Source organism: Watersipora subatra, chromosome 5 (genome assembly GCF_963576615.1).
Source record: "Watersipora subatra chromosome 5, tzWatSuba1.1, whole genome shotgun sequence".
NCBI classification, from domain to species: Eukaryota; Metazoa; Bryozoa; class Gymnolaemata; order Cheilostomatida; family Watersiporidae; genus Watersipora; species Watersipora subatra.
The window spans coordinates 47256865-47268751 of NC_088712.1; the positions used below are offsets into that span (position 1 = coordinate 47256865).

The window sequence follows — 11887 nt, forward strand, 5'->3', positions numbered from 1 at the left end:
TGTTAGATTATAAGATTTAAACTTTTGAACCTGAGAATAGAGAACAGTTATTTTCCTAGTATTTTATTGCTCAATAAATGGTATAAACTGGGCTAGTATCTACATTAATAAATCCTACTTTGTCACTGGGTCTGTCTGTTAGTCTGCGTGAACGGAGAACCATAGTTCAGTGGTTAGTGCGCTGGCATGCAATCAGTAGTTCAGTGGTTCAAATCACAGAAGGACCGTTAGTGGTGTTACAAAATACATCTAACCACAATTGATCATGTACCAAATCCCATGCGCAGATAGCCACAGTATTTTTAGTTCCAAGATAAATCTGGTTGAGAATAGTGTCGTACATGCAGCAGAGAGGGAATAAATCTTGATAATGATGATATTGAATAAAAATAAATAAATAAAACATTTTTTGACTGATTTCATTTGAACTTCACTCAAATCTGCTCGTTGTCTTTAGCCAAAAGAAAAAAAATCAGTTGGCCTCAAAACTCTATCTGGCTCTTGAGAACCATATCCTATTAAACATACATATATAGCTCATATTTGGTTGAAAAAGAAGAAAATCCCAGGCATTGGCGGCTTATAGCTATTAACTGGAGAAAAAATGTCGCAGCTGCTAGAACTTACGAGACGCTTGATGAATATCAGTCAGAGTGACTAGTTAATTCACTTATGACAATCAGTTAGTTTGTAGCTATACTAGTAGTGATTATACTTGCATTGCTCTATAGTGGCAGTAGTTCTAGTAAAGATCATGGCTGCTCTCTTGCAAGTTGTCAGTAGTCAGTTTTAGTTTGTCTATAAAAACATTTCATAAATATTTTAAACAGCAGCATCACTGGAAACAGGCTTGATGCATAGACACAAAACTCATCGCAGAGTTGCTTTTTTTTTGCGTAATGGAAAACTAAACATGAGCTCAATTTTTTTATTTTGAAATTTGTTTATTCTCAAATTTAGAGTTTTAAAACCTACCTCAGAATGTTGGAGGTTTCAAAGAGCATTATTTTCAAATATTTGGCATAGATAACAATGTATATTTATACAGTCACTCCAGTGATACAAAAATATCACTCTCAGTACCTATCTGGCTTGCAGTATCCATACCTATTAGTGCCAAATTCATCCAATGAGACCTTGAACTTCTATCTGCTATAGAAAGAGCAATACGTTTTCTTAGATAAGTTAAATACTAAAAACTGTTTAACCTTTTAGCCTAAACGAATCATTAAATTTAGCATTTGGCTTCATGAAGATTGAAAAATACACCACAAAGCCAAACGCTAATCCAAATATTTAGTACATTGCTATGGCAATGAGCAGAAGGAATAGATTAGCGAGGGGAAATAGTTAGTTCCCCTCTTTCCTAATCATTCAGCAAAATGGAGTTTCAGATAATATGTTTTCTTGTTTCTCTTTCACTCATTGTAATTGTGAAACCTGTGTCATTACTAGAGCAGCAAACTATTGAACTGGTAGGTTAAAGTTACTCTGACTAACTTGTTAGAGTGCGAAATTTAGTTGTTTTGTAAGTGATTTGACTGTGGATGTTCCTATTTATTTCTCAAATTCCAACAACCTTTAAAGGACCACTCACGTGTAATTTCAAATGATTATCACTGAAAGTATAAATATTTTTTATCATTTGAGGATTCGTTTATTGTTTTAAGCGATCTAACGGTCAGGATGTTTCAAGATTAAAATCGACGAATCTCTATCGCAGTAAAAACAGTCAGAAAAAAAATTAATCCGCAACTCATGTCAATAGCTACACTCTCTGTTTTTCCTTTTCATTATGACACCAAATATTGAGTTCAAGTTGCAGCAGAATGTGTCTCGATTGACAGATATTTATGCTGTATTTGCTCGTGACTGTTGAAACGAAACCTTGAAGGTAGCCTCAAAGACATTGTCATCGATGTTTCAAATGATTTAAAGATAAGCTGGTTAGAAATTGTCCTATTATTTCCTTTACATGCTGTGTAAGATGCACATGGAAGCCTGCTACTGATGAGGTCATATATTCATTGCTTATCTACATGTACATGTATATAAATCTCAGTGTTTGTTGTTCATGTGTCCAGTTATAGCAATAAAATTGTAGTAAAGAAAATCTGCTGCGCACCGGAGTTGAACTTGCAACCTTCAGTTCTGCAGACAGGCGGGCTGTGCTATTCATTACACTACCTATTCATCATTACAGCTGCCAATCTTTAATGCCAATCGGTCAAAATAGCACCCTTCACGCTTCAGCGAGCCCGCTTGAAGATTATGATTGTATGAGAGAGCACGATGCAATTGCTTTTCCTAATGCTGGCTTTAGGCGGATCGACAAGATCCTTATTTTATAGTAAAGATTTAGACTTGCTTATTTTACTCAAATTTATTAAATAAAAAAGCTTAACCAATTGAAAAAAAATTCATGAAAAAACCTTTTTATTACTTTTGAAATGCTGGGCACTCATCTAGCAAATTATATGCATAGCTATTGTCGTCATATTTGGGGAAGTCTGGGTATGTCTCTTCCTTTTGTGTAGTTTAATTGCGTTCAAGCGTTGTTGGTCTCAATCTTAAAACATCGTTGCAGTCAGGCCACCTAAAACAACAAATAAAATCTCACATGATAGAAAAATATCTATAAGTTCTGATGACATCTTTTTTGTAATTTGGCGTGAGTAGCTTTACAATGAAAAAATGACATGTATAATTCAGCATGTATTTAGCATGTTTATAAACGAATCATGTGCGTAGTTTATCACATAAATTAATAAATTGCTGCAAAATTTGCAAATCCAAGCACTAAAAATCTAAATATCATTTTAGAATAAATGTTTGTTGATAAAAAGTTCTATTTCCTAACTAAATCAGGCGAATATCTAAACTTCTGTTGACAGAATCTCAGTAAAAAAGAGGTATATTTGATCTATCCAAAACTATTTTTCATCTTGTCGTTCTAATTACACTGAGCTCTACAGATAGATGATCGGGAAAATTCAAGAGACTTCATCTTCTGTGCTCAGGTAGTCTGTGTTGACAGGTAAAAGAAAGCAGGCATAAGAGGCAGACGTTTGGTATTACAGACTGTGGGGGCAACTATTCGGCCCCAACTGGTTACTTCCATACCCCAGGGTCTCCAGCTTATCATTTTGATAACACAACATGCAGATAGAGCATCAAAGTTTCCCTTCCATATGTTCGCATCAAGCTAGAATTTGTTCCCATTGTTAGCCTACACAGTTCTCCTCTTTCTAATGGAACCATATTATGCTCCGATCGTATCAGGGTGAGTGTAAATTGTCATACCTTCTGAAAGTGTTTGTACACATTTAGAATGTGCTAGCCAATGGCTGACAGATGACATCTGATGGCTGATGACTCACAACTCACAGCTGATGGCTGATGGCTGATGGCTTACGGCGATGGCTGACGGCTGACGGCTGACGGCTGACAGCTGATAGCTCACGGCTTACGGCTCACAGCTCACGGCTAAAGGCTCATGGTTAATAGCTCATGACTGACAGCTTATGGCTCACGGTTCACGGCTCACGTCTCACGGCTCATGGCTGACGGCTCACGGCTCAGAGTTCACAGCTCACGGTTCACGGCTCACGGCTCACGACTCACGGCTTACGGCTCATGGCTGACAGCTGATGGCTCACGGCTTACGGCTCACAGCTCATGGCTCACGGCTAAAGGCTCATGGTTGATGGCTCACGACTGACAGCTCACGGCTCACGGTTCATGGCTCACGACTCACGGTTCATGGCTCATGGCTGATGGCTGACGGCTCACGGCTGACGGCTCATGGCTGACGGCTCGCGGTTCACAGCTTACTGCTCACGGTTCACGGCTCACGGCTCACGGCTGACTGCTGACTGCTGACTGCTGACTGCTGACTGCTGACTGCTGACTGCTGACTGCTGACTGCTGACAGCTGACAGCTAATAGCAAATACCAAGCGACAAATAAAAAACAGCTAATAACTGATAGCTAATTGTGAATTGTTAATTGCTACTTGCTAGTTGCTAGTTGCTAGGGCCCAATGCATAGCTAATTCCTAATATATATGGAATAACTAGTAATAAGTAGTTGTTAATAGCTGAAAGCTAATGGCTATAGTTGCTAATAGCCAATTGCTAATAGCTAAATGTTAATAGCTAATTATTAATTGCCAAATGCTAACTGCCGATTGCTAACATTTAAGCGCCAGTAGCAATTCTTGTGAATGCATTACGCTCCCAAGCTACTCATTTTCAAAACATCGCCTGTATTATCTACACATTTTACAGACTATTTGAGATAGAACTTGTTTGATAGGTCTACAAAGAAGGTTCTATAAAAGGTCCTTATAAAGTCATTTGCGGGCATGTTACGATACCTCCTCAGTATTCTATAGGGAGTAGCATGATTGTACTTTTCATCAGTGATGCACTTCGAAGTGAGCACAGAGGCTTTATGGCTGTGTACACAGGTAAAACATTTATTTGGTCATACAGTAAAATTTTCACTGAAGCATCTTTAAGTGTTTTTATAAAAAAGTTGCAAAACGTTTCTTAATAGGTTGCTATTTGGGCATTGCCATTTTGATATCTGATAGTTAATATTCAATTTCAAAGTTCATATTTATATATTACAGTATTGATACTCGTACAGAGCTACTTATATATTTTTTAAAAACTTACCTGTGAGTTCTTATACAACCTCAACCTTATTTTTGTAGACAGTTTAAGTTACAGCTTTACATGTAGACCAAAGTTATGCTTCTTCTCTTAGTGGTTGCACCATTCTTCATGTTTTCTGTAGTCCTTCAATTACTTTAGGGTTCAAATTAAACAATCAGTTTATAATAGTTTTCAACAATGCTTTTTAGAGGCACAGCTTAGAGGCATTTTATGCATTTTTAGAAGATCACAACTCTCAAAGACCTAAATTTGCTGTTTTATACATCAATATTTGGTTAGGGTGGTATGAGAAATGTTCCAAGTTTAAACAATGTGCAAAAGTCTAATTTAAATATTGTTCAAGAGCAAATTATTTCAAAAAATAAGATAATCCGCAAATTTCATTTGAATATATTCAGAGCAAGTAAAATAGTTATAAAGACACCACAGTCGCTCAGTTAGTATTGTGTGATTGATTTATTGATTCTGTGATTGATTTATTGACTGTGTGATCGATTTATTGATTGATTGTGTGATGGATTTATTGATCGATTGTGTGATTGAGATATTGACAGAATAAAAATTATTACATTATTATATTACTTTATTGTACATTACTTTATCAAATGTGGTACACAGTTTATCAGCCTACGTTTTTTGTCCAATTACAAAAGGTTTTTTAAATTATCTAGAACATTAACCAGAATTTTTTACATCTTATCTACAAGCTAGGGCCAAACTACAACGCCCCTCTGTGACAATAATATTTCTTTATTTCACTCCAGTTTGCAGAAAACTTCCAGAAGTGTGAACGCTCATACTTGCTTTCTGCTAGATCGCTATCAAAACCATTCTATATTCCACACAACCAACTTTCAAACTTTGTATATTACACAGCAGCTTGCCATTTTGCTTTTAATATTGCATTTCAGAGATATAATAAACATATTTTATTATTGCTGTTGTTAGTTAAATTATGTACAGTAGTTTAGGTCTACAGCTTTAATTAATATTTATTTTATTGTTGTAAAACATAAGTTTGAGATAGTTAAATATTTATTTTATTAATATTTATTTCTGTTACATATCGCTGTCAAAACCATTCTACATTCAACACAACCAGCTTTCAAACTGTATATTACATGGCAGCTTGCCATTTTACTTTTAATATTGCATTTTAATATAATAAGAGATATAATAAACATATTTCATTATTGCTGTTGTTAGTTAAATTACTTACAGTAGTTTAGGTCTACAGCTTGAATTAATATTTATTTTTATTGTTGTAAAACATAAGTTTTACATAATATTTATTCGAATATGTGATTTTGTAAAACATATATGTAAAACATGTTTATATTGAAGAAGTATATATTAAGTATATATTTTCTTTTTGAATTATGTATATGTATATATATATATATATATATATTACACAGCAGCTTGCCATTTTACTTCTAATATTGCATTTCTCTTATTGCAGGGAATATAATAATATTATAATATAATTTATAATTTAATAAATATTAAAATAAAATTAATATTATATTATTAATATAATATTGAAATTTATAATAATAAAATTATTATTAATAAAAATGTTTTACTATAATGTCAAGTTTGTGTGTTTGGGGCATTTTGTAACCAAGCTAGGCCATGTACATGCAAGCTGCCTCAATGTTGCCATTCAAATCTGTACCAGTAGTCATCAATTAGAAAGTAAGGTGTAAGGAAATGTTTGAAGACCGTATATATAATGTATATTACTTTAAAATAAAATATATACTTCAAAAAGGAAATTCTAGTAATTTAGGAATTTGACAGGGGAACTTGTATGACATAGTAGTATTTGAACATTGTGTGTAATGTAATATAGAATTTCCTTTTTGAAGTCATGCTCCCTCAAATTTATTTTATATCATCTCGAACAACTCTCATTTACACTATACTCTGTCAATTCCCGCTGACAACTACTTTTTCAACAACCAGCACTACCCTTTCTTTTTTCCATTATCACTTATTCCATTATCAGGTCGTGGGCTGTATGACAGGAGAATTTTTAGTGTTATTATTCAAAACTCAATACTCTTTCAGTTTAGCTTCAATACAATTGCACACAAGTTCATTTAATCACGCAGCATAATCAACTTAAGGTAGTCACGTAATGCATAATTGTGTGTAGTCGCATTTTCATATTTAGGTTATAAATGCTATTGCTGATGAAAGTAATCATCAGCCAGACATTTTTCTGAGAGGAAATAAGACATTTAATAATTGATCTCGTTTGTTACTGTGTGCAATCTTATTCATGTGCAAACATTCTTCCTCTTCCGAAACAAAATTGCTGACTCCAATAAATATTTCATCATGCTGAATGACACTGTGATGCTAGCATTAACTAAAATAAATCTTTTAAAGTTTCAGGTTTTTGCCATATATTGCTTTTTACATTAATTGATAAGTCACTGTGTGCGCCACAGAATAAGCAAATGTATCTGTTTTTACTGTAAATTTTCTAGAAACATCAAAGATTAGTCTTGAGTAGAAGCGGCTGTAGTACTTACTAGCATGGCCATATTTTACCAACATTATTAGATTAATTCTGTAATTTGTGCTTGTAATTTATTGCATTTCCATGTTTCGAAAGGGTTTGGAGTTGTTTCTACTCCAAATCATAGGAACGGTAAAATCTGAACCCACCTCTATGAGACTAGACTACTATCTGATATCATAAATGAATTAATGAAGCTGAATCGATAAAACTCGGTCGAGCTCTCCCCAGTGAAGGTGAAAAACTTATTCATGTGCAAACATTCTTCCTCTTGCAAAACAAAATTGCTGACTCCAATAAATATTTTGCCATGCTGAATGACACTGTGACGCTGGCGTTAACTAAAATAACCTTTTTACAGTTTCAGGTTTTTTGCCATATAATGCTTTTTACAATGTTGATAAGTCACTGTGTGCGCCACAAAATAAGCTAATGTATCTGCTTTTACTGTAAATTTTCCAGAAACACCAAAGATTAGTCTTGAGTAAAAGCGACTGCAGTACTTACTAGCATAGCCATATTTTACCAACATTATTAGATTAATTCACTAATTTGTGTGTGTAATTTATTGCATTTCCATATTTTGAAAGGGTTTGGAGTTGTTTCCGCTCAAAATCATAGAAACAGTGAAATCTGAACGCGCATCTATGATACCAGACTACTACATGTATCTGATATCATAAATAAATTAATAGAACTGAATCGATAAAACTCAGCTAAGCTCTCCCCAGTGAAGGTGAAGAACTTAAACATTGCGATCAGGCATCCTGACTTAGTACAGCATTATTGACTACACATGAGTTGAAAAGTGACCGTGACCCAAAAGCGAGACAACTTTTACAAGTTTTGTTAGGAGATACATAGTGAACTTTGTAAGGCTCTATCTCATGCAGCTCCAAATCGTTGAAATGGTAAGGTAAAAATTTGTCGGCAGTGGACAGCTCCAAACTTATTCAAAACATGGAAATACAGCAATTGAGGCAGCTGTGATGAATATAATTATTATTCTAGGATTGAAGGAAGACAATACTACTGAGTGTATTGATCTGGAAAGGAAGATGTAGCTGATCGCCACCACAGACAGATATCAACTGATGTAACTCACAAACCAACTTTTCACAATAATTAAATTTATTTTAGATTTGCTAAGTTTCACACATTGTTAGAACATGTATATACTATGTAGTTTTTATCAGATTGAAGGGCTTGTGTGTTTTAATGTGGCAGCTGTAACAAATGTGGAGGTTGATCATGTTTGTCTTCTTCTTGTTTATTACTGTTTTATATCATTAAATGTCATTCTTTTGTAGTACAAGGATTGAGACTTCTTAAAGGTTGACTTGCAACAAAATTCACATTACAGTTATTTGGTATCAAAAGATTCACCATGTCTTACTGTGTTGTTTTGTAGGTGCCAAATATGTGGAAATGTGATTATAAGCTCTTAAAAGCTCAAAAACGAAAAGCCGCCGTAGGTTGGAATCTGTTTATTTATCTGACGTAATCATTACAGTTTGGTTATTGTCTTGTCACGTGATGTTATCACGTGAATTGAAAGGCCAATAAAAAGCTCAATATAAAACTTATCGTAGTACTAGTTTATGACAAACACTTCGGGTTTTATTGAAGACCCTGTATCAATTATAGATGCTCGCTACTTTACAGTTTTGTTTCTGTTTGGTCTAATTGGCAAGTCGTAATCTGATCATGCGACCCAATACTTTGCAAATAATTTCTGCAGTACTTTCCGATTATTACAAGTGACCAACAGGCTCGTCATGATTATCAGACAATGATATGTACTCCTTCAAGCTAAGGCTAAAAATTAAACAAATTTTTACGGTAAGTTATAAAATATCAGTGCTAAAAGTGACAGCATTACAATGACGATAAAATAGACGCGTAAGAACAATAGACATGGTTTTATTGAATGCGTGAAGTATATTTGTGAAAATATTTTGACGAATAAGGTTGCATGAAAGTGTAAACAGAAACCATCTCTCACAACTACGTCACATTTGAGCCGTTTTGGAAAGAGAATCCAAACTACGGCGGTCTCGTGTGGCTGCAATTGACTGTGCGTTTTTGAGCTTTTAAGAGCTTGTAATCACATTTCCACATATTTTGCACCTACAACACGACAGAGTAAGCCATGGTGAATCTTTTCATATCAAATAACTGTAATGTGAATTTTGTTGCAAGTCAACCTTTAAATAAATTCCAGTACCAATAATAGTGCGTGTATCACTATTGGTGTATTTGAGCATTGTATGTAATGTAATCTAGAAGCTCCTTTTTGAAATTGTGCTCCCTCAAATTTATTTTATATCATCTCGAACAACTCTCATTTACCCTATACTCTGTCAATTAATAATTATACTATGTAGTTTTATCACATTGAAGTGCTTGTGTGTTCTAATGTGGCAGCTGTAGCAAATGTGGAGTTGGTCATGTTTATATTCATCTTGTTTATTACTGTTTTATATCATTAAATGTCATTCTTTTGAAGTACAAGAATTGAGATTTCTTAAATAAATTCCAGTAACATCAATAGTGCATGTATCACTATTTTGAAGACAGATACCATCGCTACAAAGAGGCACCTTAATAACTGTTTTACTTGGTTAGAACAATGATTTGCATTCTTTTTTACCCTACCACATACTCTAATGCAGTAACACACATAGTTATAAAGTTTTTAATGTTTATATTGGAGATGCCCCGATTCTAAATTCACCAGCTGATTCAGATGCCGATCCGAGATACCGATTCCTATAGAAAAATAATCCGATTCAGATACCAATTCAGATCTTTTGTGTCTCATAGATAATTTTACATTTTATTGTAAAAAATATAAATATTAATGTATTTATTTGTTTGTATTTATTTATTGTTGTTGTCAACAAAAACAACAGCGTTAGCAGCACCTGTAAACGAACAGCGTTTTTAATTTATAGTAAGACCTGCAATAGTTTACTCATAAGAACTAGCTCATCAAATGATCTGTGGAACCATTATTATTTAGACAAACTTCAAAAGTTAATGTGTTAATAAATATAATATATGAGAGAAACAAATTACATTCACAACACAACCAAAACAAACAAGAACAACTCAACAAACAAGATATTTGTCGTCAGGATCAAAAGAGAGATAGATAACTTTATGAATCGTCTACTCAAACTACTTTCGTAATGCTAGTAAATAGAAAAATTACACTGCATTCTCGTTTCTTTTCTTTGTTATCTTGTTCATGATTGGCTGCAATAAATCCCATCGCTGTAATTGGGAAATCCTACACTTTACGGATCACGTCCTGACTAAAATGTAAAGGTTCCTCAGCTGTGTTGATGTTTATCAGGCTATAGGCAGGAAGTAATTAGTGTGGCAGGCCCGGAATTTATTAGGTAAGAGTAAGGAACTTGCATCTGTTGATCATTATCAGCGTATTAGGCTAAAATACAGTTTTCTGCTTAATAGTTGATCTGTAAAAGGTATCTGAAGTTTCAGATCTTTTAAAGAAAAGATCGGCCGATACCGATAAAAAACCCAACATTCATATCTGCTCCGATACCGATTCCGATGCCAAAATCGGGGCAACTCTGGTCTATATTTAGCCAAGTGGTGTAAAACCTGGACCAGAACTTAACATGGATATTTTTAGATAAATTGTAGAAAGACACCCATGAAGCTCTCATATAGAGAGTGCCTAGTTTTTACCAAAGTCAAGCTTTAGTTCTCAGCTCACACAGATGTGTGTGAAAATGAGAGAAATGTGAAAATGGCTTCATTGGCAGGATTAGACAACTCCTTAGCAACAGATAACCAAAAACTGGCCAAAAAAAGATCAGCAAATTTTAATTTTGAATTATAATTTTAGTCTGCATTTTAATCGCAATCATGTTTTGTCGATTTTAATCTAGAAACATTCTGGCAATCAGATCACATCAAACATCAAAATCAATTGCAAACGATAAAGAAATAGTGATACTTTACAGTGAAACCTAAAAAACATGGGCAAGTTCAATTTTGACATTTATGCAATCACAAAATATTGTTACATGCAACTAATGAAACGACTAAAAGATTAGCAACATAAGGGCTTGATCCAATGATTGTTGACTTACTCTCTAACCAACTGAGCTAATCTCCCATTATCAATAATTATTATTGATATATTTACTATTATATATATATTGTAGATATAGAATTATACAATTGTGATAGATAGATGAATATATAATTAGTGCTGCTAGTGTATGCCATTGATCGAATCTATCCTTTACTTGGCTCTAAAACCTTCACACAAAAACTGACGTTACTCAACTCAATAAACCTCACAACCAAGCTCTGAGCTGATTGTTTTACTGAGAGTTCATTATATGGGTATATTATGTATGATAATTATATATATATATAAATGATATGTATGATATATACATATATATACTATATATATAGTATATATACTATATATATATATATAAATAACATTGTTTGTATATATATAGTATATATAGTATATATAGTATATATATACTATATATATATATATATATATATATATATATATATATATATATATATATATATATATATATATATATATATATATGCCAAATGGTACCATCAAAGATATAGAAGAAGGGTACAAGTACTTGGGGATTATGCAAAG

The 11887-nt window shown here is 33.6% G+C and overlaps 1 long non-coding RNA gene across 1 annotated transcript; it reads left to right on the top strand.

The window, feature by feature from the left end:
- The first annotated feature begins 3153 nt into the window (after window positions 1-3153).
- On the top strand, window positions 3154-8498 carry LOC137396980 (uncharacterized). The gene is made up of 3 exons (XR_010978685.1): window positions 3154-3283; window positions 4318-4471; window positions 8224-8498. It is a non-coding gene; the product is annotated as an uncharacterized lncRNA (long non-coding RNA).
- Window positions 8499-11887: the final 3389 nt, after the last annotated feature.